Genomic DNA, 17,995 nt, shown 5'->3' on the forward strand with positions numbered 1-17,995 from the left:
ATATATCCCTAAAGAGTGGGAGAAAGATCAAAGGTGATGGTGAGTAATACATAGAAGTTAAGGTTTAACAAAGTAGTATGATTGCTGAATCATTATATTGATATTTTTTTTTTAGTCTCCAGCAGCTTAGGGCAGCTATAGAAGTAAAAGCGTAAAATTGTGGAATTGGAACCCATACAAAACTCTGAACTCTGTTCTACAACTAATTGCTGCAATGTGGTTTGAACTTTATTGCTTTTTTGTATATATGTTATTTTTCACAAAAAAGAAAAAAGTCAGTTGTGACGATAAATGCACAGCTATATGATGATATTGCAGACCGTAAAAATTAAGAATAATTTTTAAAACACATGATTTTCTCAGTTGACTCAGAAAAGGCATTTGACAAAACCCAACACCTCTTCTTGATAAAAACACTCAGAAAATCAGGAATAAGATCAGGAACAAGAAAAAGGATGCCTGCTGTCACCACTGCTATTCAGCATTGTGAAGGTTCTAATGAAAGCAGTTGGGCAAGAAAAAAAAATAAAAGGCATCAAAATTGAAAAGAAATAAGGAAAGCTTCCCCTATTTGCAAATGAGATGGTCTTAGATCCAGAAAATCCTGAAAAATCTACAAAAAAGCTACTAGAGATAATAGATTTAGCAAATAGCAAGCTATAAGATCATTATGGAGAAATCATCAGTGTTTCTATACACTAGTAACGAGCAATCTGAGGAGGAAATCAAGAAAAAAAATCCATCTACAATGCTGACTGGTGGAATGCAATACACCAGAAATGGGCTGGCTTTTAAAAAAGGGAATTTAATAAGTAACAAGTCTACAGTTCTAAGGCCATGAAAATGTCCCAACTAAAGCAAGTCTATAGAAACGTCCAATCTAAGGCATCCAAGGAAAGATACCTTGATCCAAGAAGGCTGATGAGGCTCAGGGTTTCTCTCTCAAGTGGAAAGGCACATGGTGAACATGGTCAGGGTTTCTCTCTCATCTAGAAAGGCAAATGGTGAACACAGTCAGCGCTTATCTCTCATCTAGAAAGGCACATGGCAAACACAGTGGCATCTGCTGGTTTTCTCTCCAGGCTTCTTGTTTCATGAAGCTCCCTGGGAGAGGTTTTCCTTCTTCATCTCCAAAGGCCGTTGACTGGTGGACTCTCTGCTTCTCATGGCTATGCCATTCTGAAGCTTTCTCCAAAATGCTTCCTCTTTTAAAGGATTCCAGTAAAATAATCAAGACCCACCTAGAATGGGTGGAGACAAGTCTCCACCTAATCAAGTTTAATACCCACACTTGATTGAGTCAGATCTCCATGGAGATAATCTGATTACAGTTTCCAACATACAGTACTGATTAGGGATTAGAAGAAATGGTTGCTTCCACATAACTGATTAGGAATTAAAACATGGCTTTTCTAGGGTACATACATCCTTTCAAACTGGCACAAATTCCAACTAAGAAAATAAAATATCCAGGAATAAATTTAACCAAGGATGTAAAAAGCTTATACAAAGAAAGCTGCATATGATTGAAATTTATTTGATATGAAGAAATCAAATAAGACCTAAGTAAATGGAAAATTTTTCCTGGTTCATGGATTAGATAATGAAATATTATTAAGATGTCAATTCTAGCCAAAGCAATTTGCAGACTTGACACACTCTCAATCAAAATTCCAACAGCCTTCTTTGCAGAAATGGAAAAGTCAATAATCGAATTTATATCCAAGTGTAGGAAGCCCTGAACAGCCAAGCCATCTTGAAAAAGAAGAATGAAGTTGGAGGATTCACACCTCGTGATTTCAAAACTTGCTACAGTGGTACAGTAATCAAAACAGCATGTTACTGACACAAGGACAGGCATAAAAACTAATGGGATTGAATAGAGTTTAGAAATAAATGCTCACATCTATTATGAATTGATTTTTTATATGCATGTTGTTCCACTCAGTGGGGCAAAAATAGTCTCTTTTGCAAATGGTTCTGGGAAAATTGGATATCCATACACAAAAGAGTGAAGATGGACCCCTATTTCACACCATATGCAAAACTTAACTCAAAATGGATCAAATACCTAAATATAAAAACCAAACTATAAGACTTCTACCATCTTCAGGACCTTGTATCATGGAATTGTTTTATTCAGCCTTTACACCTGTTCTAGTTTGTAAGCTGCCTGAATGCAATATACCAGAAATGGAATGGCTTTTTAAAAAGGGAATTTATTAGATTTATTAGTTTACATGTTTACAATTCTAGGCTATAAAAATGTCCAAATTAAGGCAAATCCATAGAAATGTCCAATCTAAGACACTAACGAGCGGTTACCTTCACTCAAGAAAGTTCAATGAAGTTCAGGGTTTCGCTCACAACTAGAAAGACAAATAGTAAACGTGACAATGTCTTCTAGCTCTCTCTCCAGGCTTCTTGTTCCATGAAGCTCCCCCAGGGGCATTTTCCTTCTTCATGTCCAAAGGTTTCTGGCTGCATGGGCTCTCATGGTTCCCATGGCTCTCGTGGCTCTCCAGCTTTCTCCAAAATGTTTCCCCTTTTAAAGGACATCAGTAAACTAATAAATACCCACCCGGAATGAGTGGAGTCATATCTCCTTTTAATCAAAGTTTGATAACCACGATTGGAGTAAGTCACATCTCTATGGAGATAATCTAATCATGTTTCTAACCTATGGTGCTGAGTAAGGATTAAAAGAAACAGCTGCCTCCACAAGATGGATCAGGATTAAAACATGGCTTTTCTATGGTACATAATCCTTTCAAACTGGCTCAACACCCAATACATGAACAAAAGAAAAAAAAATAGTTACATGGGACTTCATCAAAAGTAAAAGCATCAGAGTACTTTCTCAAGAAGCTAAAAAGATAGCCTACAGAATGGGAAAATGTATTTGGAAATCACATATCCAATAAGTGTTTTATATCCAGAATATAAAAGGAAATCTTACAACTAAACAACAAAAAGACAAACAATCCAATTTAATCACGGGCAAAAGACTTTAATAGATATTTCTCCAAATGAGACTCTCAATGGCTAAAAAGCACATAAAAATATACTCAACATCAACATTTAGTGAAATGCAAATCAAAACCAAAATGAGATACTATTTCATACCAACTACAAGTACTTTTTAAAAATGACAAATAAGTGTTAGAGAAGTGTGCTGGTTTGAAGCTATTATGTACTCCAGAAAAGCCATGTCCTTTAATCCTCATTCAATTTTTCTGAGTGGGACCTTTCTGATTATTTCCATGGAGATGTGATCCTCCCAATTGTGAGTGGTAACTTTTGATTAGATGGTTTCCATGGAGGTGTGTCTCCACCCATTTAATGCGGGGTCGCTTACTGGAACCCTTTAAGAGGGAACCATTTTGGAAAAAACTTTAGAGAACCTCACAGCCAGAGACCTTTGAAGATGAAGAAGGAAAATGTTGCCGGGGAACTTCCAGAAAGTCATGGCCCCTTAATCAATTCCCAGACTTGAGATAGTTTACAGACCCAGAGCCCCTCAACTGAAGGAAGTGCCAGGTATCTTTGGGGAAGGACCCTTTTACACTGCCCAAAATTTACATTGTTAACCTTCCTCCTAGCCTTCCCCAAGGAGACTGACAGGGTGACTATGCCCTGGGGATGTCATGGTCAAGTTCATGTGTCAACTTGGCCAAGTGGTCGCACCTGTTTGTGTGGTTGGTCAAGTGCTGGCCTGTCTGTTGTGATGAGGACATTTCACAGAATTAAATCATGATCATGTCAGCTGCATCCACAGCTGATTCCATTTGTAATCAGCCAAAAGGGAATGTCTTCTGCAATGAGTGATGCCTATCTAATCACTGGAAGCCTTTTAAGGAGGATTCAGAAGAGACAGGCTGTCTTCCTGCTCTGACTGGCAAGCCTCTCCTGTGGAGTTTGTCCAGACCCTCCATCAGAATTGTCAGCTTCACAGCCTGCCCTATGGATTTTGGACTCTGTGTTCCCGCAGTCACATGAGACACTTTTATAAATTTTATATTTGTGAGTGTTTCCTGTTGATTCTGTTTCTCTAGAGAACCCTAACTAATACAGGAGAAAAGGAAATCAGATATTTCAGGGATTATTAGACACTGACTCAGAAGTGACACTAATTCCAAGAGACCCGGTACATCACTCTGATACACCAGTCAGAGTAGGAGCTTATGGAGGTCAGGTGATTAGTGGAATTTTAGCTCAGGTCCATCTCACAGTGGGTCCAGTGGGTCCCCAGACCTATTCTGTGGTCATTTCCCCAGTTCCAGAATGCATAATTGGAATTGACATACTCAGCAACTACCAGAATCCCCACATTGGTTCTCTGACTCATGGAGTGACGGCTATTATGGTAGGAAAGGCCAAGTGGAAGCCACTAGAACTGCCCCTACCTAGTAAAATAGTGAATCAGAAGCAATACTGTATTCCTGGAGGGATTGCAGAGATTGCCATTCTCACAGGTGTAAGATGATAACTCATTGTGGTTTTTTATTTGCATTTCCCTAATAGCCAGTGGAGTTATGCGTCTTTTAACACCCTTTTTTTAAAACTTTTTTATTAATTAAAAAAAATTAACAAACAAAACATTTAGATATCATTCCATTCTACATATACAATCAGTAATTCTTAATATCATCACATAGTTGCATATTCATCATTTCTTAGTACATTTGCATCGATTTAGAAAAAGAAATAAAATGATAATAGAGAAAAAAAAAGACTATACATACCATACCCTTTACCCCTCACTTTCATTTACCACTATTTCAAACTGAATTTATTTTAACATTTGTTCCCCTTATTATTTATTTTTATTCCATATGTTCTACTCATCTGTTGATATAGTAGCTAAAGGGAGCATCAGACATAAGGTTTTCACATTCACAGAGTCTCATTGTGAAAGCTATATCATTGTTCAATCATCATCAAGAAACATAGCTACTGGAAAACAGCACTACATTTTCAGGCAATTCCCTCCAGCCTCTCCACTACATCTTGAACAACAAGGTGATATCTACTTAATGTGTAAGAATAGCCTCCAGGATAACCTCTCGACTCTGTTTGGAATCTCTCAGCCATTGACACTGTCTCATTTTACTCTTCCCCCTTTTGTTAACGCTTTTGAGCCACTTGTATTTCCTCTTCAGAAAAGTTTCTGTTCATGTCTTTTGCCCATTTTTAAATTGGGTTGTTTTTCTTCTTGTTGTTGAGTTGTAGGGCCTCTTTATATATTCTGGATTTTAAACCCTTATCTGTTACGTGATGTGTGGATTTGAAGCTGTTATGTACCCCAGCAGAGCCATGTCTTTTTACTGATCCAATCTTGTGGGGGCAGCCATGTTTCTTTTAATCCTGATTGAGTATTGTAGATTGGAAACCCTTTGATTTGATTGTTTCCATGGAGATGTGACATATTCAATTGGGGGTGTGACCTTTTGATTAGATGGAGATGTGACTCCACCCATTCAAGTGGAGAGCAGACACCTAGACTCAGGTGCTTGGAGAAGCAGAGCCCAGCAGACATCGCCATGTGCCTTCCCATGAGATGGTAAGAAAGCCAGAACTCTGAGTTGTGTCCCAGAGGAGCTAAATGAAAGCCCATAGATGTTTAGAGAGGAACTGTTGGTATCAGAAACTGGAAGCAATGTAACTGGGAACAAAGACCAGCAGATATCTGCCATGTTTCTTTCCATGTGACAGACATTCACTTTTATTGAGTCAAGGTATTTTTTTCTGGATGCCTTAGTTTGGACATATTTATGGTCTTAGAACTGTAAACTTATAATTTAATACATTCCCTTTTAAAAAACCATTCCATTTCTGATATATTGCATTCTAACAGCATTCAGCAAACTAATACCAGGATTTTGATACTAGGAGAAGGGTGCTATGGTTTGCAAATACCAAAAATGCTGGAACAGCTTTTTACATGGGTAAGGGGAAGATTCAGGAAGAATTATGATATACTTGATAGAAAAGGCCTAAATTGTTTTGAAAAGACTGTTGGTTGAAATGTGGACTCTAAGGATACCTCCAATAAAGCTTTAGACAGAAACGATCAACATGTCATTGCAAACTGGAAGGAAGGTGACCCGTGTTCAAGTGTCAGAGAATTTGGCAAAATTGCATACTGCTATTGGATGGAAGTTAGAATTTAAAGGCAACGTCCCAGGATACTTAGTTTAGGAAATCTCCAAACTGAAGTGGAAAATTCAACCTAGTTGCTTCTTGTAGCTTGCAGTAAAATGTGACAGGAAAGAGATAAGTTGCAAACTGAACTCTTGGGTACAAAGAAAACAGAAATTGATGGTCTGGAAAATTCTGGGCTTTCAGAAAGTAAGACTGCAAGGAATAAGGCCCCATGTGAGGATTTAATCAGATATGGAGCCAGTTAGCCATTTCAGAAAAATCCAGGATGGGAAACAGCGCTATCTAGAAAGGATTTATGGAAAGTCCTTGTGCCGGTTTGAAATGATTTATGTACCCTAGAAAAGCCATGTTTTAATCCTAATCAATCATGTGGGAGCAATGGTTTCTTCTAATCCCTATTCAGTATTATAGGTTGGAAACTTGATTAACTTATCTCTGTGGAGATGTGACTCAATCAATAGGTATATTGCATTCTGGCTGTGTATTAAACTTGATTAGATGGAGACGTGTCTCCAGCCATTTTATGTGGGTCCTGATTAGTTTACTGGAATCCTATAAAATAGGAGACATTTTGGAAAAAGCTTCAGAATGATGGGAGAACAAGGAGAGAGTTGCAGAACCAAGATAGAAGGATGAGAGAATCAGAGTCCACCAGCCAGTGACGTTTGGAGATGAACAAGAAAAATGCATCCCAGGAGTTACATGAAGCAAGAGGCCTGGAGAGAAAGCTAGCACCACATTCACCGTGTGTCCTTCCAGCTGAGAGAGAAACACTGAACATCATTGGCCTTCCTGAACCAAGGTATCTTTCCCTGGATGCCTTTGCTTGGACATTTTCATGGCCTTAGAACTATAAACTTACAACTTATTAAACTGACCTTTTTAAAAGTCATTCCATTTCTGGTATATTGCCTTCTGGAAGCTAAAAAACTAGAACAGTCTGTTGTCTGATGGCTTTGATCCCTGTGTGCTACATGGAAAATCAACAACTTTTTTGGTGTGAGATCTGTGTAAATGGAACAACTACCAATCTGGACTAAAAGACACATAAAATGGACAGATTGAAGGAAAAATGTCATCCTAGGCAGAACCATAGAAGCTAAGGTCTGAAGCCAAGAAATCTTGGGCCAGGAGAGTGGAAAAAATAGTGCACCCACCTATCCATATGGAAAGGGTGAGTTTGCCTGCAGGGGGAAGGTCTCTGCTTTATTCTTAAAGAAGAGTTTTGCCACCTCAGGCCTCAGAGAGGGTGGAGCAAATTCTCCTGGGAGTAGGGGGAACCTGGTGATAATCCCATTGTTTTGAGGCAGTTGAATGTGTACCCCTGAGATGCTCATGCTTTTCTAGGAAGCTGTTCATTTCATCTAAGTTATCTAGTTTGTTAGCATATAGTTGCTCATAGTTTCCTCTTATTATCTCCTTTATTTCTGTAGGGTCAGTAGTCATGTACCCTCTACCATTTCTGATTTTATTTATTTGCATCTTCCCTTTCTCTCTTTTCTTTTCTTTTCTTTCTTTCTTTCTTTTTTTTTTTTTTTCTTGTTATTTTTTGTCAGCCTAGCTAAGGGTTAATTGATTTTCTTGAAGAACTAATTTCTGGCTTTGTTGATTCTATTGTTTCATGTCCTCAATTTCATTTATTTCTGCTCTAATCACTATTGTTTCTTTCCTTCTGTTTGTTTTGGAGTTAGTTTGCTATTCTTTCTGTAGTTCCTCCAGATGAGCAGTTAATTCCTCAATTTTTTTGCTCTTCTTTTTCAACACAGGCATTTAGGGCAATAAGTTTCCCTCGCAGCACTGCCTTTACTGCATTCTATAAGTCTTAATATGTTGTGTTTTCATTTTCATTTGCCTCAAGATATTATTGATTTCTCTTATAATTTCCTCCTGGATCCACTGGTTGTTTAAGAGTGTGTTGTTCAGCCTCCATGTATTTGAGAATTTTCTGATCCAAGAAAGTGTTTTATATCATTTTGATCTTTTTAAATTTATTGACAGTGACTTTATGACCCAACATGTGGTCTATCCTGGAGAATGATCCATGAGCACTTCAGAAAAATGTATATCCTGATTTTGTGTGGCTAATGTTCTGTAAATGTCTGTTAAATCTAGTCCATTTGTCATACTATTCAAAATTTCTGTTTCCTTATTGATCCTCGGTCTAGATGTTCTATCCATTGATGAGAGTGGTATATTGACTTCTCCAACTATTATTGTAGAGGTATTTACTTCTTTCCTCAGTGTTTGCCTCATATATTTTAGGGCACTCTGGCTCAGTGCACAAATATTTATGATTGTTCTGTATTCTTCATGAATCGTCTTTTTTATTAATATATAGTGTCCTTGTCTCTTTTAATTGTTCTACATTTGAAGTTTAATTTTTCTGATATTAATATAGCTACTCCCCACTCTTTTTCAGCTATTGTTTTTTGCCATGCCCTTTCTCCACTTCTTGATCAAGGATTAACCTTAGATTTGAGGAAGTTTATAAGCAGATTTTTCTCTTCCTACCCCTTATCTTCCTACTTTGAGAGACTTTCCTATGATTTTCCAGACATGCTGGCAGTACCAAACTGTTTCCTCTGACTCTTCAAATCAGTCAAAACTATAACTTTCATCTTGAGTTCCAGCCACCACATGCAATGAAGACTGGGAAGTCCTGTAAGGTGAAAAGCCATATAAATGCAGAATCAGAGTGCAGCTCCCTTCTTTCAAGTCTCAATTCCCTTTCAGTTTCTGCCTACATTTAGTTGTTATTTGGTGCCTTCAAATAGTTGTTTTTATAACTTTCCAATTAATTGTTATGTATGGGAAGATTAACATAATACAAGCTACTTTACCAAAAGTATGATATGCATCATATTTTTTAATTTAAATTTTGTAGATGGATTATGCCTTTTTTTCTCCTCTTGTTTTTGTTTCATGAATGCAATCAAGATGTTTTCTTATTTATCTGAGAATAGATTGTGGGTTTTATGCAGTTATTTCCTGCTTCCTACACATTTTTACTCTAAGTTACTTTTTTACTTCAGCTTTTCAGAGTATCAGGATAGGAATATTCGGTCTTTGAAGGTGCATTCATATAAGAGTGAGGTATTAAAAAAAGAGAACTGAAATCTCCTTGTTCACAGAGTGATGTCTGTGAATATCACTGTACACAATGATTGGTCATTTCATTATAGACCTTCAAATATCAATATTTCTATATCTTTTATCTTATGAGTATCTGTTTTTCCAGAGAGGAGTTTTCTAAGCTCCTGTCTTAAGAATGTGAGCTTGCCATCTAACATTATTGGAGCAAAGTTGGGGAAGGAAGCTAGTATGGTGTCCTGGTTTGAAACTGTTGTGTACCCCACTAAAGCCATGAGAGTGGTATATTGACTTCTCCAACTATTATTGTAGAGGTATTTACTTCTTTCCTCAGTGTTTGCCTCATGTATTTTAGGGCACTCTGGCTCAGTGCACAAATATTTATGATTGTTCTGTCTTCTTCATGAATTGTCTTTTTTATTAATATATAGTGTCCTATATATTAATTCATCTTAATTCAGTATTGTTGGGTGGGTTCTTTTTATTAAGTTGTTTCTATGGAGATGTGACCCAATCATTTGTGGGTGAGACCTTTTGATTAGGTGTTTCCATGGAGATGTATCTCTGCTTATCAAGATGTGTCTTCATCTGCCTACTAAAGTCCTTTAAGAGGGAATCATTTTGGAAAAAGCTTCAGAGCCCACACAGCCAGAGACCCTTAAAGTTGCAGAAAGAAAACACCTCTAGGGAAGCCATTTGAAAGCAGAAGCCAGGAGAGAAAGCTAGCAGAAATTGCCATGTGCCTTCTCAGCTAATATAGAAACCCTGAACATCATCGGCCCTTTCTTGAGTCAAGATATCTTCTTCTGAATGCCTTAGTTTGAACATTTTTATAGCTTTACAACTATAAACTTGTAACTTAATAAATTCCCTTTATAAAAGCCAACCCATCTCTGGTATATCACATTCTGGCAACTTCAACAAACCAAAACATATTGTAACCATTGAGTATGTAGATTTTCCATAATTCACCTGTTGTTAGGACATGGACGTCATCTGAATCTGGTGTCTCTAAGTTCAAAATCTAACCTGTTCAGAGAGTAAATCGCTGGTCTTCTGGGTGGCTGAGGATGGGAAGCTGGGTTTTTCCAGTCCCATTAGAGGAGATGAGTTAAGAATGTTGAGATTAGGGACTAAGCCAAACAAAGTTTCTACAAGTACCAATTACAGTGAGAATTATGCAGAGAAGAGAGAATCAATGGATTGTCTGGTCCCTAATACTACCTGGGTATATCTGTAACAAGGCAAGGCTTTCCCTTTAAAGTATTTTCTTGTTGTAGGGCAGAAAATGGAATTGGTCTTCAGAACCAAGAAAGGAAATTTATTTTTGCTCTTAGAGAAGAAACACAAAAACAACAAAAGAGAGAATCATATTAGTCACAGCAGTAGTTAAGTCTAAAAATCCCTTAAGACTTAGCTACCCTGGCACTAAGACACCCTTGAGAAAAGGCATAGCTTAGAGAAAATATTTGTATGCATGTATTTGTGTGTGTCCAGCCTCAAAAATCTGAGTCTAGTTTTTTTTGTTTTTTGGTTTTTTTTTTGCATGGTCAGATGCAGGGAATCGATCCCTGGTCTCTGGCATGGCAGGCAAAACTCTGCCTGCTGAGCCACCATGGTGGGCCTTGAACCTAGGCTTTTGGTACATGAAGACCTGGCTGTGAGCCAAGGTGGGGAAGTGAAGCTGAGTGCCTTGTCTACATGAAAGGCACTCACAGGCTCATAAACTGAGCATGGCTTGCACTGGACAAGGCCAAGTTTTCAGAAAAGGGCCATGCCCAGTTTCCTACAGTCTGTCCAGCAATGAATAAGGAGTGTGGCACTTAAATGTTTCAACAGTGACAACAAAGGTGGTATTGGGGTGCTGTGTTGCCTTTGTTTTAATAAGCGTATACGGTGCCAGTACTATTAGTAATAGCTAAAGAGAATGTGAATTCCTTGGTTGAATGATCAGAGAATGGTTACCAGAGCTAATCTCCAAGTCAGAATGAGCTTTCCTAGAGGGTGGTGGGTTTATCAGCAAAGAGAACATTTTGGAGAGAGAAGACGGGAATAGAGGCATTTAATTTGAAAATTAAAATGAATGTAACCTTGTTTTGTATTCTAGGCTGATAAGAGATATGTTGGCTACATACTGATATTGAGTATAAGGCAAAGATAGCCACATGCAGTCAGTCCAGTAAATATTCTTGAAGTTAAATTCCAAGCAGAACTTTTATTTTATTTTTTACATGGGCAGGCACCGGGAATCGAACTTGGGTCCTCTAGCATGGCAGGCAAGCACTCTTGCCTGCTGAGCCACCATGGCTTGCCCCTGAGTAGGACTTTTAAGAGGATGAAGTTTGTGATCCTTTAAAGATAAAAAGGGTAGTAGTATAAAATTAAATTCTGGGCGCAGAATGTTAACGGCATCTTATATGGCTGCCGGGTGGCCGTTTCCTAACCGAGGAAAAGATGTGGAATGTGCTGCTACCTCCTGGCCTAAATGAAAGTGATGTTGAGTTAAATTCTGAAGATGAAGCAAAAATAGAGAACTCGGGTTTAACTTACAGGAAGATAACGATCAGGCCACCAGAAAATCAGAAATTTCAGATTTCCTTACAATTGGACCAAAAAAGTGAAATGGGCAAATGCCAATGCATATGAAGAGTGTTCATCTGGAATTTCATTAAATATCAAGAAGTGCATTTAAAAAAACATTCTGGAACTTCTGGAGAAGATGGTGGCTTAGTAAGACGCACGGATCTTAGTTCCTCCTCCAGAACAGCTACTAGGGGAATAGAAACGATACAGAACAGCTCCCAGAGCCACAACAGAGATCAAAAAGACAGCGTACCCCATCCTGGAATGGCTGACTGGCTGAGAGAACCCACTCCAGTGAGATCGCCGAGGGGGCACGGGCTTCCCCGCGTGGGGTGGCAAGCGACCGGAGTCCCTCCCTTCCTCCTTCCCGGGCCAGCTGGCAGAATTGGGCAGGCGGTCCCCTCAAGCCGCAGCAGCTGGCACCCCCACCACGCGCGGCCCCCCGGACCAACTGAGAGAATTGGATCGGAAATCCCCAGGCCGCTGGGGATGACCGGGGGGGTCCCTTCCAAACACGTGACTCCCCGGTCTGGCTGGGAACGGTGCACTCTCCCAGGCCGCGGTGGCTGGTGCCCTCCCGCCATGCTTGGCGCCCCGGGCCGACTAGGAAATTTGGACGGGCGCTCTCCTGGGCTGCGGCGGCCGGTGACCCTCCCCGCATTCAGACCCCCAGGCCGGCTGGCACTCTTCCAAGCCGCTTCAGCTGGCGAACCTCCCCCACGGAGAGAGTTTTCCAAAGTTAAAGGACCCACAGAACCTTTTACTGGTGGGACCCGCAGACAAACATGTGCCACGAGCGCCACCTACTGGGCAAGATAAGAAAAACAGAACCCAGAGATTTCACAGAAAAATCTTTCAACCTGTTGGGTCCAACACCCAGGGAAATCCGAATAAATGCCCAGACACCAGCAGAAGATAACGGATCACGCTCAGAAAATTGAAAATATGGCCCAGTCAAAGGAACAAACCAATAGTTCAAATGAGATACAAGAGCTGAGACAACTAATGCTGAATATACGAACAGAAATGGAAAACCTCTTCAAAAATGAAATCAATAAATTGAGGGAGGACATGAAGAAGACATGGGCTGAACAAAAAGAAGAAATAGAAAAACTGAAAAAACAAATCACAGAACTTATGGAAGTGAAGGATAAAGTAGAAAAGATGGAAAAAACAATGGATACGTACAATGATAGATTTAAAGAGACAGAAGATAGAATTAGTGATTTGGAGGATGGAACATCTGAATTCCAAAAAGAAACAGAAACCATCGGGAAAAGAATGGAAAAATTTGAACAGGGTATCAGGGAACTCAAGGACAATATGAACCGCACAAATATACGTGTTGTGGGTGTCCCAGAAGGAGAAGAGAAGGGAAAAGGAAGAGAAAAACTAATGGAAGAAATTATCACTGAAAATTTCCCAACTCTTATGAAAGACCTAAAATTACAGATCCAAGAAGTGCAGCACACCCCAAAGAGATTAGACCCAAATAAGCGTTCTCCAAGACACTTACTAGTTAGAATGTCAGAGGTCAAAGAGAAAGAGAGGATCTTGAAAGCAGCAAGAGAAAAACAATCCATCACATACAAGGGAAACCCAATAAGACTATGTATAGATTTCTCAGCAGAAACCATGGAAGCTAGAAGACAGTGGGATGATATATTTAAATTACTAAAAGAGAAAAACTGCCAACCAAGACTCCTATATCCAGCAAAATTGTCCTTCAAAAATGAGGGAGAAATTAAAACATTCTCAGACAAAAAGTCACTGAGAGGATTTGTGACCAAAAGACCAGCTCTGCAAGAAATACTAAAGGGAGCACTAGAGTCAGATATGAAAAGACAGAAGAGAGAGGTATGGAGAAGAGTGTAGAAAGAAGGAAAGTCAGATATGATATATATAATACAAAAGGCAAAATGGTAGAGGAAAATATTATCCAAACAGTAATAACACTAAATGTTAATGGACTGAATTCCCCAATCAAAAGACATAGACTGGCAGAATGGATTAAATGCTGTCTACAGGAAACAAATCTTAGACCCAAAGATAAACATAGGTTGAAAGTGAAAGGTTGGGAAAAGATATTTCATGCAAATAACAACCAGAAAAGAGCAGGAGTGGCTATACTAATATCCAACAAATTAGACTTCAAATGTAAAACAGTTAAAAGAGACAAAGAAGGACACTATATTTTTGGTGAATTATCATTAAAATATAATTAGATAGAGTAACTTTCCAGAAACCTACAACCTCCAGATGGGTCCCTGGTCCAGATAAGTCCTGAAACAGAGCCCAGCCTCTCCAGAACATCAGACAATTCCATCTCCCTACCCCATATTAGTGACAGACCCTTCCAATATAAAAAATTTAAAGTTGCCATAGCCCAAACAACCCCAAAGAGAGGGATGGAAAGATCAAAGGTGATAGGAGAATTAAACATAGAAGACAGGACATAACAAATAAATATGAATGCCAAATCATTAAGTTGATATACTCTAGTCTCCCATATTTTAGACCAGCTTGAAGTAAAAACCTAAAATTGTGAAATTGTAACCCATGTCAATGTCTGAAATATGTTCTACAGCTTAATTGTGGTGCTGTGCTTTGAAATTTATAGTTTTTTTATATGTGTTTTTTACAAAAAAAAAAGAAGGAAAAAACATTGATTGTGATGATAAAAAAAATATTTAAGCCCTCTAGCCTCCTATATTCTGGAGCAGCTAGAAGGAAAAATCTGAGAGGATCGTATGGTAGCCCATGACAAACTCTGGGATCTGTCCTGTAACCACTTGTTGAAGAGTACTTAACTATTGCTTTTTTATTTTTTTGCTTTGTGTATATGTTATACTATACAATAAAAGAGTTTTTAAAAATCCAGAAAGTAAAAAAAAAAAAAAAAACATTCTGAATAGAAAAACTCAGCCTCAAGATTCAGGAAGAAAAAAAAGAAATGCTCCAGGAAATACAAATTGAAGAATGGGGAGGCATCTTATAGTGAACACTCACCAAATGAAACCCACTCAATATTTTGGAGTTAAATGATAGATTTGCCCCCTTCCCCTGTGAAAAAGAAAAAAAAAATAGCGCACAGACCAGGCCGTGGAAGAGCAGAATATTGAGAAAACAAGGAACTCAGTAACCAGCTGGCTACTTGAGAGATAGCTGGTTGCCAAAGCTGTCGCCTGCCACAATTTTGTAAAAGTCAAGAATGCTGCAGGAAAATTAACAGGTTGTTTGGAAAAAGAAGAAACTTGCATGGAGGATTGATGCAAAGAGATTGGAAACCAAAAGCAACATATATGTAACTTGCCAGAGCTCTGCAAGACATTTCTCAACTTAAGTGCTCGATTTACTGAAAAGACTTTCCTGCTTATGTTAAATGTCAGGAAATTGAGAAAAGAAAAAAAAAAAGCACACTATTTAGGAATTGATTATCAGACCTTTTCAGTCTTTTTCTAAGGAGTTGATCCTACTGAAGTGCATGATGCGAAGTATTCTATTATTTATACAGGAAATATATTCATATATGCAAAAAAAATAGAGCATCATTATTTACTTATATAACTTACAGTATAAAGTCAGTTTTACTTTTTATTCATTTGGTATAGCATTATCAGTGAACCCCTTGTACTTTCTTGTCTGTATTAGGTTTAACTGAGCTTACTCTAAAATTTTGTTTTTAAGGTTATTTGTTTATAATGGATTAGTCATCAGTGCAAAACCTCTCAATTGATAGTGTTTTAACAACTGATTTTAATCACCTTAAATTTTAAAATTATTAACTGTACTGGAGGCAGGAGAGTTGATATTTCACACTCATGGTAAAAGGAATTGATTAATTTTCGTGTACATCTATATAAAATATTTCAATAAAGAAAAGGACAGACTTTTTTTAAAAAATTGAATTCTGTCTACCAGCCAAAAAAAAAAAAAATCCAGTCCAATTCCCCCCCTTTCTTTTTTTTTTTTTTTTTTTTTTTTTTTACCATGGGCAGGCTCAGAGATTCAAACCCAGGTCTCTAGCATGGCAGGCAAGAATTCTGCCACCGAGCCACCATTGCACTGCCTCCAATTTCCCTTTTTTAGTTGTAGGACAAATGGTTGTCAGCTGAAGATTTCCCTTCTTCTTTTTTTTTTTTTTTTAACTTTTTTTATTGTATAATAAAACATATATACTAAGCAAAGAAAGAAAAAAGCAACAGTTTTTCAAAGCACTCTTCAACAAGTAATTACAAGACAGATCCCAGGGTTTGTTATGAGCTACCATGCCATTATCTCAGATTTTTCCTTCTAGCTGCTCCAGAACATTGGAGGTTAGAAGGAATAAATATTTTTTTATCATTACTATCGACTTTTTTTGAAAATTAGCATATATACAAAAAAAGCAGTAAGTTTCAAAGCATAATGCAACAATTAGTTGTAGAACAGATTTCAAGGTCGGTATGGGTTACAATTCTGCAATTTTAGGTTTTTACTTCTAGCTCCTCTAGGATATTGGAGACTAAAAGAAATATCAATATAATGATTTCAGTAATCATACACATTTGTTAAACCCTAACTTCTCTGTATAACTCCACCATCACCTTTGATCTTTCTATCCCACTCTTTAGGGGTGTTTGGGCTGTGCTCATTCTAATTTTTCATGTAGGAATGGGGCTGTCAGTATATGGGGTAGGGAGATGGAACTAATGGATGTTCTGGAGAGGCTGCCCCCTCTAGTTTTCAGGACTTATCTGGTCCAGGAACACATCTGGAAGTTGTAGATTTCTAGAAAGTTCCCCTACTGCGTGGAATATTTGTAGAATCTTGTATATTGTCCTAGGTGTTCTTTGGAATTGACTGCAATAGTTTTGGTTGACGGTTGGCAAATTATGATAGGTAGCAAGGTCTAACTGAATCTTGCATAAGAGTGACTTCCAGAGTGGCCTCTCGACTCGATTTGAACTCTCTCAGCCACTGTTATCTTATTTGTTATACTTCTTTTCCTCCTTTTGGTCAGGATGGCATTGTTGATCCCACAGTGTCAGTGCCAGACTCATCCCTGGGAGTCATCTCCCACACTGCCAGAGAGACTTTCTCTCCTGGATGTCATGTCCCACATAGGGAGGAGAGCAATGATTTCACTTGCAGAGTTGGGCTTAGAGAGAGTGAGGCCACATCTGAGCAAAAAAAGTAGCCCTCCAGAAGTAACTCTTAGGCATACCTATAGGTAAGTTAAGCTTCTCTGCTACATACATAAGCTTCACAAGAGCAAGTTTCAATATCAAAGACGTTTATTTTATTTGGGTGTCAGTAACATTTGACACAGTATCAGGGTTTCCCCGGTGGTAATGCTTAATAGTTCCATATTTTTTCTCCCATCCTTCAAGGGACTTTGCCAATTCTTTTTGATTGTCTGCTTAACATATTCTATGATGTATCCAGGCATTACATTAAGCTATACAGAATTAAAGATGCTCATTCTTATTCTGAGCTCCCTGTGCTTTGATTTTTAAGTGAGCTGTCCAGACAGGTTGAATTAGGTTATGTGCTACAGAAAATTTAGGTTCCAGACGAAATGAATCTTTCTTCCTTTGGTCTCAAAGTGTAGGTGAGGTTCTAAAATACTAAAGAAAATTAAGGGGATGGCTAGTGACATAAAGGAGGAATTTGAAAGAATAAGTAGAAAAATAGCAGAAATCACAGAGATTAAAGATGCTGTAGCCCAAATATGAAAAATGCTAGAAAAACACAACAGCAGATATGAAGAGGAAGAAGAAAGAATAAGCAAACTAGAGGATAGGACAACTGATTTCGAACACTCAATATAGTAAATGGCAAAATTTGTTAATGTGCTGTATTACATTAACTGATTTTCTTGTGTTGAACCCTCTTTACATTCCTGGTATAAACCCCACTTGGCATGGTGTATAATTCTTTTAATGTATTATTAGATTTGATTTGCTACTATTTTATTGAGAATTTTTGCATCTATGTCCATTAGGGAGATTTCCCTGTAGTTTTCCTTTCTTATAGCACCTTTACCAGATTTTGGTATTGAAATGATGTTAGCTTCATAAAGTGAGTTACTTAGTGTTTCTTTTTTTTTTTTTTTTACTTTTTTATTGTATAGTATAACATATATACAAAGCAAAAAAATAAAAAGCAATAGTTT

General features: G+C 38.0%; 1 pseudogene; it reads left to right on the top strand.

Annotated features, from left to right (window-relative positions):
- Positions 1–11,709: 11,709 nt before the first annotated feature.
- Positions 11,710–15,181, top strand: LOC143658461 (protein FAM204A-like; annotated as a pseudogene).
- Positions 15,182–17,995: the final 2,814 nt, after the last annotated feature.

The sequence above is a fragment of the Tamandua tetradactyla genome, chromosome 16 (genome assembly GCF_023851605.1).
Source record: "Tamandua tetradactyla isolate mTamTet1 chromosome 16, mTamTet1.pri, whole genome shotgun sequence".
Lineage (NCBI taxonomy): Eukaryota > Metazoa > Chordata > Mammalia > Pilosa > Myrmecophagidae > Tamandua > Tamandua tetradactyla.